This window comes from Scylla paramamosain, chromosome 47, assembly GCF_035594125.1.
Source record: "Scylla paramamosain isolate STU-SP2022 chromosome 47, ASM3559412v1, whole genome shotgun sequence".
Lineage (NCBI taxonomy): Eukaryota > Metazoa > Arthropoda > Malacostraca > Decapoda > Portunidae > Scylla > Scylla paramamosain.
In genome coordinates, this window is record NC_087197.1 from 6,024,791 (window position 1) to 6,042,851 (window position 18,061).

Here is an 18,061-nt window from a genome sequence, read left to right on the forward strand (position 1 = left end):
CGCTTTGGGCCGCAAAAGGCGCTGATTGGCCGGTATAGTGCGACTGATGGGGGGCGGTGGGAGTCGGTGATTGGGTCCAGTTGGCAAGTGGGCTTATTCTGTGTCGGCCGTGCCTTGTCCCTTCTCATGCTCGGGCAGGGCCTGTAAATCCTCGGGTTGTACATTGAGGCTGGGGCTCAATCATTTTATGTACAGTGCTTCAAGTATTGCAAGGTATCTCGCATCTGTACACATTTTTTCTCGTGATCTTGGTGTTGTGCTGCTGCTGTAAGTGTATGTTAGGTGACAGGTGAGCCGGCGAGACGGCCTCGTCGTCGTCATGCCGATATAAGTTGAGGAGAGTGTTTCACAGTTTCCTTGTTTACAGGTGAACTTATACATGACGTGTGACTTCTGGGTTGTTTCTTTTTCTGAGTAGGAGGTGCCTGGATTTCTTGCTCCTTTAGTATACTTGGAGCTTTATCTTCCTTTCTGGATCTTTGGGCTTGACATTTGTTTTCACTATTTGTGTAATAATTCTTTCACATTCTTTGTATGGAAGAAGACACGGTAGTATATGGTGATGTCAGGCTTTCTTGAGTCTTCGGAGAAGCTGGAGTTATGCCACTTATCGATGATCTTCTTGGTTTGGTGGACGATGTTCTTTTCACTGAAGCCGTTGTTTACTAATACTTGTGTTGCGCTTTATTTCTTCATGTACTTGCTGCCAAGTACTGCAGTGTGTGAGTACTCTTCGATTGTAAGCACTGATAATAGAGTCCTTATATTGGTTAGGACGTTCACTCCTTCCATTAAGGCAGTGCCCAGGGTTAGTTGACTTGATATATGCTGCTGTATTGAACTTCATTTTGTTGCTTCACAAGGACGTCGAGGAAGGGCATGATACCATTTCTATGATGAAGTTGAGACCAGAAATTTCTTCAAGGCAACACTTGAGCTGGTCAGCACCAATGTTGCTTGTAGTCTTAATGAATATGTCGTCAATATAGCGGCAATATATATCAGGCTTCTCAGTCTTTTTAAACACTTTTTCCTCCGCGCAGCCAATAAAGACGTTGGCCATGAGCACACCCAAAGGGAGAACCCCTGGCTACACCATAAATTTGACGATACTTGTTTCCTCTAGGGCAGGTAAAAGGGCCTTCCATTGTGCAGTATTCAAGGAGTCCGAGAAGTGCAATTTCAGTAATGTCTAGTGTGGGTGCAGAGTCGTTATGGTACACTCTGTCAGTGATGTAATCGATGGTGTATTTTACCGGAATATTGGTAAAAATTAATTCCACGTCAATTGAGGCGATGTTACCATCGGCGGTGTTGCTTTTGAGGATGTGGAAAAAATCTGTTGCAGACTGCAGGCTGTAGGTGGTGGGAACATAAGGAGTCAGTGTGCTACACAGCTTTTTAGCGATGTGATACGTCGGTGTAGATATTTGAAAAATTATTGGGAGTAGCTTATTTCCTGACTTGTGTGTTACCATAACAGTAACCCGTGCTGTACTCGCCCGCGAGTACAGGTTGTTGCTGCTGGCGTTGCATTTGGCTATTATTTTGTTGAGTTTGGTCTTGAGCGCATCGGTGGGGTCTTTGGTGATATTGGCAAATTTTGTTGTGTCGCCCAGGTCGTCCTTCTTCTTGGGATATATATATATATATATATATATATATATATATATATATATATATATATATATATATATATATATATATATATATATATATATATATATATATATATATATATATATATATATATATATATATATATATATATATATATATATATATATATATATATATATATATATATATATATATATATATATATATATATATATATATATATATATATATATATATATATATATATATATATATATATATATATATTTTTTTTCTATGTATCAAGAAGATCTGGAAGAAAACACTGAAATTTTAGATATGTGTACAGATGTGAGACGCGTTGCAATACTTGAAGCACTGTATGTAAAAGAATTCAACCCCAGAGGATTTACAGGCCCTGCCGAGCATGAGAAGGGACCAAGCACCGCCGACACAGAGTAAGCCCAACAACCAACCGAACCCAACCAATCAGCGCCTCCCACCATCCCGATATAGCGAGCCCACCAGTTGTGCTGTACCAGCCAATCAGCGCCTCTTACGGCCCAGAGCGACGCCTCGACTCATGGCATAAATACCAGTCTTCCTCAGTGAGAAAGTTTTTTAATAAAGTTTGGAAAAATGGCTTAAAATACAAGATAAAACAAATTCGATTACCATCCATCCTGTCAAAGATACTGTGCAGTTTCTTGAATTATAGAACTGCTTCCATCTCACTCCAGAATTTTGATGGTTCCCCTTTCAATTTGTATAGCACAGTGCAACAAGGAAGCTGTATTTCTCCTACATTATACACTATATACACTAACGACATTCCCCCAACAGCTACAGGTGGAATAAACATTTTATATGATGATATCACCCAGATTACATTACAACCAGATAAATCTAGGAACATGCTAGCCAAAAAATAAAAAAGATAAAAAAAATGAACAACATAAATCACTATGAAAATAAATGGAAAATTAAAACCAGCACAACGAAGTTCACCATCTTCCTCATAGCTTAAAGTCACCACACCAGTCACTGTTGCAGATGAACAGATTCCTTACACCGATAAAGCCAACATATTATGTCTAAAACTTGGAAGGTATGGTTACAAAAAACACACAAAAGACGTATCTCAAAAAGCCCCCTTAGGACTGAATATTATTAACAGATTTGAAAAACGACATTAACACCAAATTTTATTTCGTGAAAGCATGTGTTCTGCCAATCCTAACATATCCAGCCTACACTCTTAACGCTCTTTCGAATTCACAAATTCTCTCATTACAACGAATACAAAATAAAGCATTCAGATTTCCACAATGCGGAAAATATCCATATACTAAAAACACAGCAGGATTGCATTATCTATCAAAAGTAGAACTGATCAATATCATTCTATGTAATAGGGGAAATAAGGTGAAACAACAATTAAAAACTATCCTCAAGGACACTACATATATAAACTCAGTGTAAGATCACTGTAAGGGTGTGTGCACAGAGAAAGCAGGTTTGCCAGCGCGGGCAACCGGCGCCGACCCGCGCCAAGAATTAAACCATATAAACAAGTGTAGGCGTGCACAGAGGAAGCAGGTTCGAGCGTGTCGGCGCCGGCAGCCTGCTTCAACCCGCTTTCCTGTTTGCTCCGATCATTCTTGCCTGCTCAACCCGCGCGGGTGGACGCTACTGAGTGGAGAGAAGGATGGATGTTGAGCTCCTGATAGCCAAGGTGTATGAGAGACAGCCAGTATGGAATAAATGGAATAAGCACCACGCTAACAGGAATGTTGTGGATAGGCTGTGGGCTGAAATCAGCCAGGAGTTGAACTGTGAAGGTAAGCAAATTTTTATTATAATTATAATAATAATAATAATAATAATAATAATAATAATTATTATTATTATTATTATTATTATTATTATTATTATTATTATTATTATTATTATTATTATTATTATTATTATTATTATTAGTGTGTGTGTGTGTGTGTGTGTGTGTGTGTGTAGTCCTCTGTATGATATTTAATAGTTGCAGGGTAATAAAAGAAAGATGTTTTGTCGAAATTAGTGCAGTAAGTTATAGAGGTCAGTGAAACGAATATTTAAAACTTATGAACCATTTTATCTTTATTTTTTTACTATGGACAGTACAGGAGTTATAAGATTAGTTAAGTAGCAAAAACACAGCTAGTGAAACTCTGTTATCTTAAACATGGTTTACTGCTTTGTTTGGTCCTTGTATACTAAAGGATACTTCAATAAGAAAGATTTAAAGATTTCCCTAACATTCACAGCTTCGTTTGACGGTCTTCCCCGACAATACATATGATCATTTTGCTGAAGAGTTGAGACAGCAGTCTCAGTTAGATGATGTTCAACGCCCTTTTTTATCTATGATTGTGTTATGCAGAACAAATACATTTTACAATGTTGTCAATCAAATCAACTTTGGTTTCTACACACTTTGACAGTAAACGCCATTTGCTGTATAACATGCCAAAAGCACACTCAACAGTCTTCCTACACCTGGATAAACGTTGGTTGAAGGTGGTATCTTCAATAGTCAAATTACGTCCACCATACGGTTTTAGTAGGAAAGGTAAAAGTGGATAGGCTTCATCCCCCACAAACACATACGGAGCTTTGACATTTGTATTTGGTACGTAAGAAGGTTCAGGAATTTCTAGTTTTCCCTTTGTCAAGACACTGTACAGATCAGAGGCTTGGAGCGTACCACCATCACTTTGCTTTCCAAAGCCTCCTACATCAACAGCAATGAACTTGTAGTGTGCATCTGCAACAGCTTGAAGGACAATGGAAAAAAACTTTTTGTAGTTAAAGTACATTTATCCTGAATTTTGGGGACACTGAACACGGATATGTTTTCCATCAATTGAGCCTAAACAGTTAGGGAAATTCCAGATGCTGTAGAAATCTTCAGCGATCATTTTGAAGGACTCCTTTGTTGGTACTGGCATGTGTTCCTCATGTAGTTCTTCCCACAGTGCGATAACAGTCTCTAAAACAATCTTTCCCACCGTTGTCACTCCGACCCTAAACGAAAATGTAAGGGAATGGAACGACGATCCTGTGGCAAGATACCTGCAAATAATATAATAAGCAATGTCAATAAACAGTAATGAATTATAATAATCATTGTTGTTAGCCTTGGCGCGGCATGAAAATGTGAATGTATGCATGTCTGTGTGCGCTTTGCCTATAGAATACAGTCTTGAAGGATGTATGTATATAGGCATATTAGCATAATACGTATTGTTATCAAGTCTTTTTCTTTACCACTTCCCAAATCTTTTGTCTTTTCAGAGACACTGGTAAGGAAAAAATGGAAATATCTTAGAGACCAATTTGCTGTTGAGCTCGGGAAAATTCCACCAGCTCGATCAGGTGATGCCGCAGGTGACACTCCCACATCAAATTGGCAGTATTTCAAATTACTGCATTTCCTGAAAGACGTCGTGAAAGCAAGAGCTTCAACTGGAAATTTATCAGGTGTGCTAACCAATGATACTGTTGAAACCTCATTACCAGAATCACCTCAAATAGAATACCAAATGGGTACCATGGAGCCCCCCTTGGCTACAGAGGAAGGCGTATCCCACACTAAAGACGCTCTTGAACGCGAAGATGAAGTTATGGAAAAGCAATGGCTCATTTCACCCGCCACCCGTCCGAAGAAAAAGGGAGCTAACAAACGCTCTAAAACAGATGACTTCAACCAGAGCATCCTGGATATTGAACAACAAAAAATTCAGTACTTGAAAGAAAAATAAATCGCAAGCAAGACAAAGAAGATGACGAGGATCTGATGTTCTTCAAAAGTTTGTTACCTCATGTCAAAAGAATTCCTGCTGTGCAGAAGCTGACATTTAGAAGCCGCCTACAAGAACTTGTACAACAATTTGCATATCCAGTGCCTGCCATATCTCCCCTTCCATATACCCATGATTCCTCTTCCTCAGCTTCTGCTTATACCCCACAGGTGTCTCCTCACTCATATGCCCACTCTCCTATAGAGTCTCAAGTTCATACCACAGATATGACTTTACAACCTATGTAGTACACTAACATTCTTACTATCACATATATGTCTGTACTAGGAGAAATGCTTATTTTATGTAATTGTTTTGTTATTAGGATTTATGATATATGTATCTTTACTTTGTTCAGTGTTGTGTTTATCAGTACCATACGATATAAACTGTAAAATTCAAATAAAAGTTATTTGTTCCCTATACCATCTATGATTATCATCTTATTAATAAAGTAATATGAAATTGATTTTAGCATCAGAATTTCGCTCACCTGATAGTAATGACAAGTCTTTCTTCAGGTTGAATGGGTTGCTCATGCCAATTACACCATGTCTTCACAAGACGATGTTCAACTTTCTTGAGAATGTAGTTGAATGTCTCTTGTGTCATCCTTGTGTATTAAAAAAATCTTGCGTTGTCCCTTTTCAGATCACTGAAAAGATGATGATATTCTCCAAACTCTTCTCTCTTGTAGTTTATTTCATGTACTGCTCTTCTTTTTCTCTTGACTTTTGTATGAACACTATCAAGCAGCATGAAGTCATCGTCAGACGATGAGCTCGACATCTTGTACACTGATGACAGATACTGCCTCTGTCCGTGTCGCTCACCGAGCGGGTCGAAACTGGTTACCTGCGTCCTCTGTGAACACCCTATCGCGCTGGTTCCCGGCGCGGGTTGGCGTTGGAAACCAGCGCGCTGGTAACCTGCTTTCTCTGTGCACACACCCTTACGCCCCACCGGGGGGTAACGGGGGACCAGCGACTCTTTAGGGTTGCCACTCCCCACCACTAACCTATGTTCTATCCGATCGGCCAATGGCAAAGCATCTCTCTACCCCTGACACCTCAACCTCCAGGTGTCGGTTCGAGCATGTGTACACTCTACACTTCTAGGCGGTTATACCGCGGAAGTACCCTCCCTGTCACTACTGGAGGCCCCAGGGTCGCCTATCGGCCTGCCCAGTCATACCTTAAGCTAGAGTACATCAACCTCGATGATGTTTCTTCTGTGATGGCCGGGGTGTGAGCGAGCCGTCCGCCACCGTCGACTGCACCGCTTTCCCTAAGCAAAAGTGTCAGCAGGGGCGTGTAGGAAGGGCGTTGTGGCTCAGGGTCACCGACTAGGCTGGTTTTGGCGATCGCTGTTAGCCGTCGTTAAGGTTTGTTGGCAAAGGATACCACTCAACGTCCATGAAGTTTTCCCGGTGGCACTCAACGGCCGTGGAGTTTTCCCGGTGTCTCATCCGCCATTCGGGCCCGTGCGTTGCTGCGCTCACGGCCTGCTGGTGCGGCGCTCGGGACGCTTTCACTCGAGGATACAGTTCTGTACTACGCTCAACTACACGTTTAGTCAATTACAAGGCGCGGAGTCGATCCTCCGTGAGACACTGACGGAGACACTGACGGGAGGCTGCCTGAAGGCGGAGCTCGCTGAGCACACATCTCTTGCCAGAGATGCCTTGTTTCTGTCCTGGTCTGTCCTCCCTTCTTAAGGGAGTTGTTGTTGTTGTTCCCAGCACCTGGCCCAAAGGGTCATGTTGACAGGGCTGGGTCAGTAGGAGCTGTTTTCGTGTAAATGTGGACGGAGGTAGGTCAGCAGCAGCCGCTTTTTTTCGTATAAACAACGGGTCACGTGGACAAAGCTGGGTCAGCAGTAGCCGCTTTCATATAAACAAGGAGTTACGTGGACGGAGCTGGATCAGCAGTAGCCGTTGTCTTGTAAACACAAGTCGTCACCCTTCGTGCATACCCCCAGAGGGTTGTTATTCACTCGTCCTGTCTGTGGCTTCCTCTCCGGAGGTTGTTATTAGCCGCGCCCGGCCCGAGGGGTCAAGCGGACGGCATGGGGTCAGCCGTTTTTCTTGTAAACACAGGCCTCCCGGCCGCATCTACTACCCTCTCACAGTTAGTGTTCGCGTCTACGGACGCGCGCGTGCCTGTTTTGCATGGAGGTTTGTGCGTGGAGCGCAACTTCAAAAGGACAGTAGCCATGGGCATCGTAAGGTGCCGAGTTGAGGGCTTGTTGAGCAGAGGCGAATGCGTCCTGCCAGGTGGAATGCGGCTCTTCTACTCCTATTGTTCGAAAGATGTTGCCAATCTTCCGATGAGACTAGATGACACTAGTCACACCCGCTGTCCGAGAGTATTCTCCGGAGTACCTTGAACATGGAGACAAGCCGATCCATCAGTGCATGGGCCACTGTCGTGCCCGTGTGGTCACTGGAGGGTATGAGGATGGTGAAGCGAGAGAAGCAGCCAATGAAGGTGATAATGAAGGCTTTACTCTGATATGTGGGGTAAGGCCCCATCATGTCTACCATTAGAGTGTCCCATGGTTGGGAAGTCTCTATGGTTGTAGGAGGCACAGACCGCTAGCGGTAGTCTGTCCTAAGTTGGTATCCTTTACAGCGAGTCACTACAGTCTGGGCGATGAGTGTATCTTGAGGGGCATGGTAGCGCTGCCGGAACTTGGCTAGAGTTTTGCGGATTCCCAGGTGTCCTCCAGCAGTGCTATGGAGCAGGGACATAGCGTGTCTGGCGCCCTTTGCCCCCAGGATGAGGCATCCCAGCTGGTCAAACAGGTGGCCACCAACCAATCGAAGTCCTCGGGATGGGCGTTCACCATGCTTCACAGCGGAGACTGCAATCTTCATCTCGGTTTGCACATCACTGGGAAGCGAGATTAGTTGATTGGAGGTTGAGGGCAGGCTGGACAGACTGTCAACATGTGCCTGTTACTTCCCCGGACGGTGTTTGATCTCAAAGTCGTATTCCTCCAGAGTATGTAAAAAGGCGATCTTCCGATTTCATTGACCTCAGCCACTGGAGACTATGGTGGTCGGTGAACATGTGAAAGTGGTTGCACCTTCCTATGACTTGAATTCCTTCAAGAAGGAGGTTTCAAGACACTTATCCATCAATTTTTGACCACTGCTTTGACCCTTTTATGGGACTGGCATTTCAGTGGGCATTTTTTTTATTAGATTTTTGTTGCCCTTGGCCAGTGTCCTTCTTACGTAAAAAAAAAAAATGGTCAATGCCCAGACCAGTGAGGCATTCTCTTGCTAGCGCTGTAATTTTTCTCCGTGGCGCTCAGGGTGCCGCTCTCATAGGCGATGACACGTTCTTTGTTGTCCTGCACTTAAGCTGTACGAGTACGTGTACAAGCGCAGCAGGAGTGCAAAGTTTGGGAAGGCAGTGGCAGGGAGGCTTGTCAGTGCTGCCTTGAGGTGATGGCAAGGATTCTCGCGTTCACTGGTCCATTCCCACGCCACATCGTTTCGGGTGAGCGTGTACAGAGGGGCTGCCCATCAGAGAAGTTCTAAAAAAATCGGTGATAGTATGCCGCCATGCCCAAAAAGGACTGGACTTCTTTTGACAGTGGTGGGGGTCGGGACATTGTGAATCGCCGCCAAGTTCTTCGGCTCAGCCCTTAGTTCGTCCGCTGATATGACATGACCAAGGAAGGTCGTTTCTCACTGTGCTAGAGCGCATTTGCTCGGCTTGAGTTTCAACCTGGCCTCACATAGTCTTTCATACACACAATGAAGGCGTACCAGGTGGTCATCCCAGGTGGCAGAAAATACCACGATGGTATTTTCTAAATAGCACAGGCAGATCTCCCATGATCTGGTCCATCAGGCGGGCGCATGTTTTGGGGCCATTGCAGAGCCCAAAGGCGACAACGTTTGATTCGTATAAGCGTCTTAAGCTGGTGCTTATCTTATCTTGTGCTTATCCTGCTCACAGATGGGGATCTGCCAATAGCCTAAATGCAAATCTAGGGTGGTGAACCATACCGACCCGTGGAGGGCTTCTAAGTTGTCGTTTATCCTTGCCAGTGGGTGTGTATCCTTAAAGGTGACGTTATTCAGGCGACAGAAGTCGAGGCAAAATCTGCGAGATTCATCCTTCTTGGTGGTCATCTCCACGGTGGCGGCCCACGGACTAGTGGAAGGTCGGATGACCCCCTGCTGTAGCATCCTCTGCACCTGGTCTTCTTCCTCTCTCCATAGATTGGGGTTTTGTCGTCAGAAGGGTAGTCGGATAGGTGTCCCTGTGGTATGTCCCTCGTGTTCACCTAGGGTGGAGCGGCTTAGGTCGCCCTCATCTTGCGAGATGTCACCAAACTCGTTGAAGAGTAGGTCCAAGTCATGGGGCTCCAGCTCTGGTGGGAAGTCTGGCAGTACCAGCTTCAGACCCGGGGTGGAGTGGTTCATTGTTTTCGACATGTTCTAGGGTCCCACGGTCCATCCTCGTTCTAAGATGAGGGGCTCATCCGGACGCTGGCGTGTAGCCTTGCAGAAATGAAGGGACAGGCTCTTACTCGTATTCCAGCCAGAAGGCCCAGAGATGGTTCAAACATTAGGGGTTGGTTCAGGTCAGCCTCATGCGTTATGTTTACCTGCTTCCATCTGCGTGCCGGCAATTTTAGCTGTTGCGGCGAAAAAAGCTGGAGAGGGTTGGGAGTGCTGGGAGATGAGTGCTTGGAGGGCTGTAGGATCTGGCCACTCGGAGCCTGGTATCAATGAGGGCTCCAATTGCTCCTGCAGCGTCCATACCTAGCAGTCCATGGCCAGTGCTCAGTCTGGGGACGACCAGGAAGCAGATTACTGCTGACGCTCCTGCCCAATCTACTTGGAGGCCCGGGGTTTCTTCTGTTTTGGTTGTCGTACGGTCACCGCCCTCAACACATGTAGTAAAGTCCATGAGAAGTCCCAGAGTTGCCGGTAGTGCTCATATAGCTTGCCGCTCAAGCAGCTGCGAAAAGCTCCAGTATAGACTAAGAAACGAGCCGAGACTCCCTTAATAGTGAGGTTCACGTGGATTCCAGGGGAAGAAGGCGAAGAGTACGGGACCAGGTCGGCTTCCAATGGTCTCGTTACTAGTTTAACCTCTCTTTATGGTGGCATAAACCTCAGCGCCTATTTGAAAGCTGAGGATTGTGTCCCAGACAGGGCTTGGCCTTGTCCGGGGTTCCACTGCCCCCCAGCCCGGCTCGACACTCTTGGTAGTTGGTGGGTGCCAAGGGGTTACTCCCATGCTGTGTGATTCGGTGCGGCTTTTCAGGTTGCTCGGCTGGAATGAGCTTCGTCCCGGCCCCTACAGGCTTCTGCCAGGAGTTCGACTCACATCCCCATCCGCCATTTCTGGACCGATTCCCTTGTCTCGATTTGCCAGTTGAGCAGGCCCTGCAGGCTGTTGTCCAGCCGGCGGAACTAAGACCAGTACCTCTTGTGGTCTGTGGTGCTCCGCTCTACCCCCCAGCGGGTCCTCCTGTCCCCCCGCCCAGGGTGGGGATCTGGGCGTCAGGCATTCCTGTTGTTAGGGGGGTACTAGTACTAGTATCTGGAACAGCAATGACTGAAGTAGTTGAGACATTACCGGTGGGGCGTGGTCCCTGGGCCATGTTCAGGATCCCAGCGGCCGAGGGGCTCAGTGTAGGGCCTCACTACAGTTAAGAAGGACCCGGTCGATACCAGCCAATGCTCCGCGTCTTCCACCAGTTGGGACAATGGCGCTTGGCGGTTTTGGCACCAGTGCTGGCCCAGTACAGGGGTCACTGCCCAGAGGAAGCCTTCTCAGGCCATGGGCCCGTGGTCCACACTGGAAGAGTTGTTTAACGCCTGATCGCCAGGCGGCACCAGGTCGCCTTCTTGTCGTCCTCATACTTGTGGGCCCAGCAGTGAAGAGTTTGATCCATTCTTGGATCGTCTTCCGGGCAGCATGGAAGGGAAGGGGTCCCTTCACGTCCATGTCATCCAACTACACCCCGTGGTGCTTCCAAGGAGACCTGCCGGAAATGATAGTATTTATCCTGCTGCCCATTCACATAATTAAGCTCAATGAATATCATCAGGTGTCATGCGCTGAGGGAGAAACCACAAAGGGACATGGCAGGATTAGGCTGCCAAGGAGGATGCGGTTCTATGGTGGTACCTTTTACCTTGGGCCAAGGTAGCTCCTTCCTACCTTTCTACCACCATCTAGTGGGGAGGACCTACCACATAGTCACATACCACCACAGGTCATTCGTCATGACCCTACACCTTGGTTTATGCCTGGAGGTGCCCGCACCTTGGCGGGTCTATCCCTCAATGTGGCTGGTCCTATCCTCTCGTCCCTCTGTCCCTCGATGCAGCGTGTTTAATGACCCGCCGGGCCTGGCATACTAGATGCCCCATGGTGCCTGGCGTGTCACAGTCACAGTCACAGTGTCACAGTCGGCCCTGGAACGAGGCACATCCCGGTAGGTGTCCCCCGTTGGCATGCGTAGATTATCTGAGTGGCTTACCTAACTAAGAGTGTGAAAAGGGTAGGTCGTGGCCAAGTACTGTCCCCCCAGCCATCTGCCGCGGTACAGCGGATACAGACGCCGCACTTACTAGCAGGGGCTGGATTCCTTATTCCCCTCCTCACGCGATGACCCATTGTCCTTCCCCTATAATGTTAGTCCTCTCACACGCAGATACTACCAGTAACGAATAAAGGCGGTGTCCAAAAGGGATCCTAACGACTGTAACCGCGTGGTAGCCCAACAAGCCGCTGCACTCCATCCATTCGTACTTTGAGGGGGTGGATCTGTTACCTGTCACTGCCGAGTAACTCACAGTTACTACCGGGCGACTCCCTGCTTGTCTCGGTGTTCTAACAGCTAAGCTAGGCCATGCCAGAAGCAAGATCAAATCCTACTCACTACGCCAATATGTTACGCCCCAACGGGGGGCAACAGGGGACCATCACCTCCTTAGGGTTGCCGCTCCCCACCACTAACCTATCTTCTATCCGATCGGCCCGACACCTCTACCTCTAGTTGTCAGGTCGAGCATGTGTACATTCTACATCTTCTACACATTCTACATTCTATACCAGGGGGGCATCCTCCTTGTTCCCCCCTGGGACCCCAGACGCACAGCAGGGTCCCCTAGGGTCGCCTGTTGGCCTGCCCAATCATGTCTTATGCATGATTGGGATATGCATGATTGCCTTATGGTGATTGTACATCACCCTCGACGATGTTGCTTCCGTGATGGCCAGAGCGTGAGCGGGCCGTCCGCCACCATCGACTGCACCGCCTTCCCTAGGCAGAAGTGTCGGCAGAGGCGTGTAGGAAGCGCGTTGTGGCTCAGGGTCACCGACTAGGTTGGTTTGGGCGATCACCGCTGGCCGCTGTCAAGGTTCGTTGGCGAAGGATGGCACTCAACGTCCGTGGAGTTTTCCCGGTGGCATTCGAGGTCCGTGGAGTTTTCCCAGCGTCCCAGGCGTTCTTCAGGCCCGAGCTTTGCTGCGCTCACGGCCTGCTGGTGCGGCACTTGGGATACTTCCTCTTGAGGATGTCTTGCTAGCTCTCTGTACACTGTCCAGTTCTGTACTACGCTTTACTACACGTTTAGTCAATTACAAGACGCGGAGTCGACCCTCCGGGAGACACTGACGGAAAAACTGACGAAGACACTGAAGTGAGGCTGCCTGAAGGCGGAGCTCGCTGAGCACACAGCTTCCTCTCGCCAGAGATGCCTTGTTTCTGTTCTGGTCTCCTCGCTTCCCAAAGGGTCAAGTGGATGGGGCTGAATCAGCAGAAACTGTTTTCGTATAGACGGACCTGTTTCAGCAGTAGCCGCTTTTCTTCGTGTAAACAACGGGTCACGTGGACAGAGCTGGGTCAGCAGTGTCCACTTTCATATAAACAAGGAATCACGTGGAAGGAGCTGGGTCAGCAGTAGCCATTGTCTTGTTGTCGTCCTTCGTGCCCACCCCCAGAGGGTTGTTATTCCCTCGTCCTCTCTGTGGCTTCCTCTCCGGAGATTGTTATTCGCCGCGCCCGGCCCAAGGGGTTAAGCGGATGACACGGGGTTAGCCGTTTTTCATGTAAACGTAATTATCAACAACAAATAAATTATCATTCTTGGCTCAGAAGATCCATCACCTGATCCAGTATACACTAAATAAAACACTAAAAGGTCATCATTTATGCTCATCTCATAATAACAGGAACAACCACTAAATCATATGCAATGAGGACATCACATAGCAATGCAAGCCTGCATCAGCCTGCGCCCTGAGTCATCAGGGGAGGATGTCTGCATATTAGCTAGCGTTGGGTCGACTCACCTGACATTCTTCCATGTTACATTCCCCAGGCGAAGGATGTAGTCATAGTGGAAGCTGTTTTTGTTTTCCCGTCTTCCATATGGGAACGAGAAGTACCTGCTGCACAAGTAGCAACTGCTAAGAGTTCGCTAAGGCCCTTTACGGGGGCGGATCCGGGTCTCCTACGACTCCCTTCAGAGGTGGAGGGAAGGGAGGGTTTAGTACCGAGCTCCGTGGGCATAATTATTCTTTTTTTTTATATTGTCATCTCCTTCAACATGGCAAGAGTTAAGATTAAGTTCAAACATAATAATGACCCCCGTCACCGAACTTCCCTGCTGCAAAATCTATCCAAAAACCATATCTACGCTACAAAAATTATTACCATCCCTGACGGCTATGTAATTCTAAAAAGAACAGATGAAGATATCGAAAACCTACTCACCGAGAAAATCAGCAAGGAGCTACAAAGCAAAAACTTTCACCCATTAACACCACCAGAGCTAAAGGCCAAACGAACGGTCACCCTAACAAGACAGGATAAATCTGTTTACGAAAACTCCATTGAGACTCTCACAAACGAACTTTGTTCCAACAACAGCTGAATAGATCATGACGAAATTATCGAGATTTTCAAGCTCCTTAACTCTAATACCATTAAAATAACTTTCAAACATATAACTACAATAAAACTGGCACAGGAAAAAGGAACTTCGCTCTATGTCTGTCCCTCCTTCCCTAATTAAAGAGGAATTCTTTACCGAAATAACAATCTGCATGAGGTGCTATCAGTTAGAGAATGATCATACTAACCAGTGCACCAAGCTGAAGGACTTCATGAATTATTCAGAGTGTGGATATTATGATCATATATGGAGGAATTGTAGGGCTACAAGAAAAAATGCATCAACTGCAAGGGAGACCACCATACCCTTGCTAACAAATGCCCCTTAAGGAAGAAAATAATGAAGGAAAGGAGAAAGGAGAAACATACTGGTCCAGCTAAATACAGGCAAGCAACAAAAGGAACACTTAATCAGAACCAGGTTGCTCGCAATCTAATAAACAGAGACATAAAAATACCCTCTTGTATAGAACATGCTCATTACCCCAACTCAGTAAAACCCGGAATTTTCAACTAGGAGCTGCAGAAACTATTTAAAGCAAACAGCTTATCCACAATAGTAATTCTAGAAAACCTGTCATCTAAGGAAATTCTAAATCTAACTCTCAAGTTTCTTCTTCTCAAGAAGAAACACAACCACCCATTGTACAACCTCACCCCAAACCACAGCGAGTCATAGTCTTGCACAAACAATCAGGAAATATTCAAACTTCAAACGCACTATCTACCACAAAAGGACCCCATCAAATGGAAATAAACAAAATTAACAGTTCACAAGAATCGATCGACCATAAAACAGGTGACGCAGAAGTAATGCCCGTACTAGAACAAATCAGCAGACAAAATATCGGACTACAAATAATTACAAAAAGCTGTTCAGGTTGGCCCAAGAAAGAAGTGTTTAACCTTAGAAGAATAAGAGAAGGCCTGGAAAATGGAAACTGTAAATGTAAATGTAAATACAAACAACTCATACACAGAGGAAGAACTATACCAAAACATCATCAACAATAAAGTCAACTTTGACAGTTGCTGGTGTATCATAGACGACTGCAGATTCAATAAGATAAGAAATTGGCTTAATTGTGAGAAAACCCCGCCACCGAGCAAAATACACGCAGACACCGTCTCTCGTCCAAGTAAACACTTAAACTCCATAGCTACTCGTTAAAACAGCCTATACCCATAAACACTTACTACCCTATCCAACATGAACACTATTACCTTATTACAGCACAATGTCGCTCACCTTACACCTCACAGACTGACACTTTACAACACCTACAGGACGAGCAATCCCGACATAATTCTACTTAACAGTCACGGACTCAAAAACAACAAAAAAATTAAACTATTTGGGTACATCTCCTATCAAATCAACTCCTCAGAAGAGCTGCGTGATGGCTCAGCCATTTTAATCAGAGACAACATAAAACACAAAATAAACAATAACTTCATTTCAGACGTACTCTCACCCACTCTTGAAACACACACAGGACCTATTATAATTGTCACTACATATCTACCTCCTAGAAGATCCTATTTACCTTACCTTGACTTCCACACACTGGCCTCAAACAACAATCCAGCATACATCTTAACGATAAACACACCCGCCTCGGAGACAATTACAATAATATAGTAGGGAGAGCAATCAAGACCATGATGGACTACAACATTCTGCAGCATCTAAGACCAACATTTTCCTCTGATTATACAACTAACGCCAACTCTACTCCATATATAATCTTAGCCAATAAACACATCTACCACAACGTTATCAGTGAACCAGGACCAGATACAGCCTCGATATACTATATGCTAATGATTTTCATTTACAAGTAGAGCCATCACTACTCAAGTTTTCCCGAGACTCGACCATAGACAGATCAGCTGGCATTCCTTAAAAAAAAAAAAAAAAAAAAAAAAATTGAAGTACAACATGACATACCCCAAGCAACTTCTATGAAAGCCACAACTATACAAATTGATAACACAATCAGTTCATGGTATAAAGTAATCTCAGAAGCAATGGAGAACATTCCTCAAACCACATGCATCACCGTAGCTAAGCCTATTAGTAACTCTACGATAAAAAGCATTCATGCATACATCAACGATTTAAAGACTTAAGCTAACACATTTAGTTGGACATCCAGCAAATATATAGCTTACAAAGAACTAAGAAGAGCACTCCTCAGGGAATGTCAAAAACTATAATTAACAAAATGGGAAAAGAAAGTCTTATTTGCAGCTTAGAAATACAACACACCCAATCATTTCTGGAGAGTCATCAAACAACAAGGCAGCAGACAGACCATATCACTATATATCATTCACAATAATAATGAACTTTACTCTCCTGAAGAAAAGGAACCTGTTTTACAGGAGTATATGGAGTAACATCTTTCACATTAGCGAAGAGAACAGACAATTTGGTGATCAAAACGACATTAATGTGAACCAAGACCAAATCAAGCCATTCATCATTTGCTGACATAACAAGACTAAACAACAATAATTACACTAAACAACATTGAACAATAATTACATTAAATAACAATGATTAGATAGACCAATCTCTATTGCTGAAGTAAAAAAAAAAAAGTCATAAAAGCCTCAAGAACAATGCTCCTCAGTCTAATATCAAAACCAATTTTGACTAAAGTACCTAACGAAGCCATCGAATTATTAACTAACATCTTCAACTTTACTTTTTCACTGGGATATTTCCCCGACAAATTTAAAGTCGATAAAGTGATTTCAATCCCTAAACCTAGTAAAAAATGCACCAACTCATTAGATTACAGACCAATATCACTTATAGAAGTCCCGGAAAAAAAAAAAATGGAAAAAATTCCCAACTCAAGACTCGGGAACTACCTAGGAACACACATTACCTTATCAACCAGACAACGTGGATTCCGCCAAACCAGGAGCACCGAAACAGCACTAGCCGTCACAGTGGAAAACATAGCACAGGCACTGTCTGAAAAGAACAATGTTACATAGTATTAAAAGATGTCCCCAAAGCTTTTGATTAGGTTTGACACAGTGGACTTAAATTCAAAATTCTTAATCTGCATCTACCGCCTGCCTTCACTAAAACCTTATGTACATTTCTGGACAGGACAGCCTCTATATCCACTAAAAACTACCTTGCCCCTCCCCTCCGAATCAGAAGCGGGGTCCCCCAGTGGAGATCACTCTCCCCCACCTGCTACTCTTTATACACCTCAGACCTACCAGTAGCTACACCAGATTCTACTAACATTCTCTATGCAGACGAAATAACCCAAATTATAACGTTCCTAAGCAAATCCCCAAAAAAATCATGGCCAGAATAATGCAGTCTTACATCGCCAGAATCATTTCATTTTCTTATTTTTAGCTGCACCTATATATACATACATATATATATATATATATATATATATATATATATATATATATATATATATATATATATATATATATATATATATATATATATATATATATATATATATATTTTTTTTTTTTTTTTTTTTTTTTTTTTTTGTATGCACACACACACACACACACACACACACACACACACACACACACACACACACACACACACACACACACACACACACACACACACACACACACACACACACACACATAAAACGATTAAAAGAAATTTATTGTACTAGGTGACT

At 44.7% G+C, this 18,061-nt stretch overlaps 2 long non-coding RNA genes across 2 annotated transcripts; one reads left to right on the plus strand and one right to left on the minus strand.

The window, feature by feature from the left end:
* Positions 1–2,110: 2,110 nt before the first annotated feature.
* LOC135095035 (uncharacterized) lies at positions 2,111–5,858 on the plus strand. Its single transcript, XR_010264039.1, has 2 exons — positions 2,111–3,440; positions 4,930–5,858. It is a non-coding gene; the product is annotated as an uncharacterized LOC135095035 (long non-coding RNA).
* On the minus strand, positions 3,707–6,061 carry LOC135095034 (uncharacterized). Its single transcript, XR_010264038.1, has 2 exons — positions 5,929–6,061; positions 3,707–4,707 (listed from the first exon to the last, which is right to left on the minus strand). It is a non-coding gene; the product is annotated as an uncharacterized LOC135095034 (long non-coding RNA).
* Positions 6,062–18,061: the final 12,000 nt, after the last annotated feature.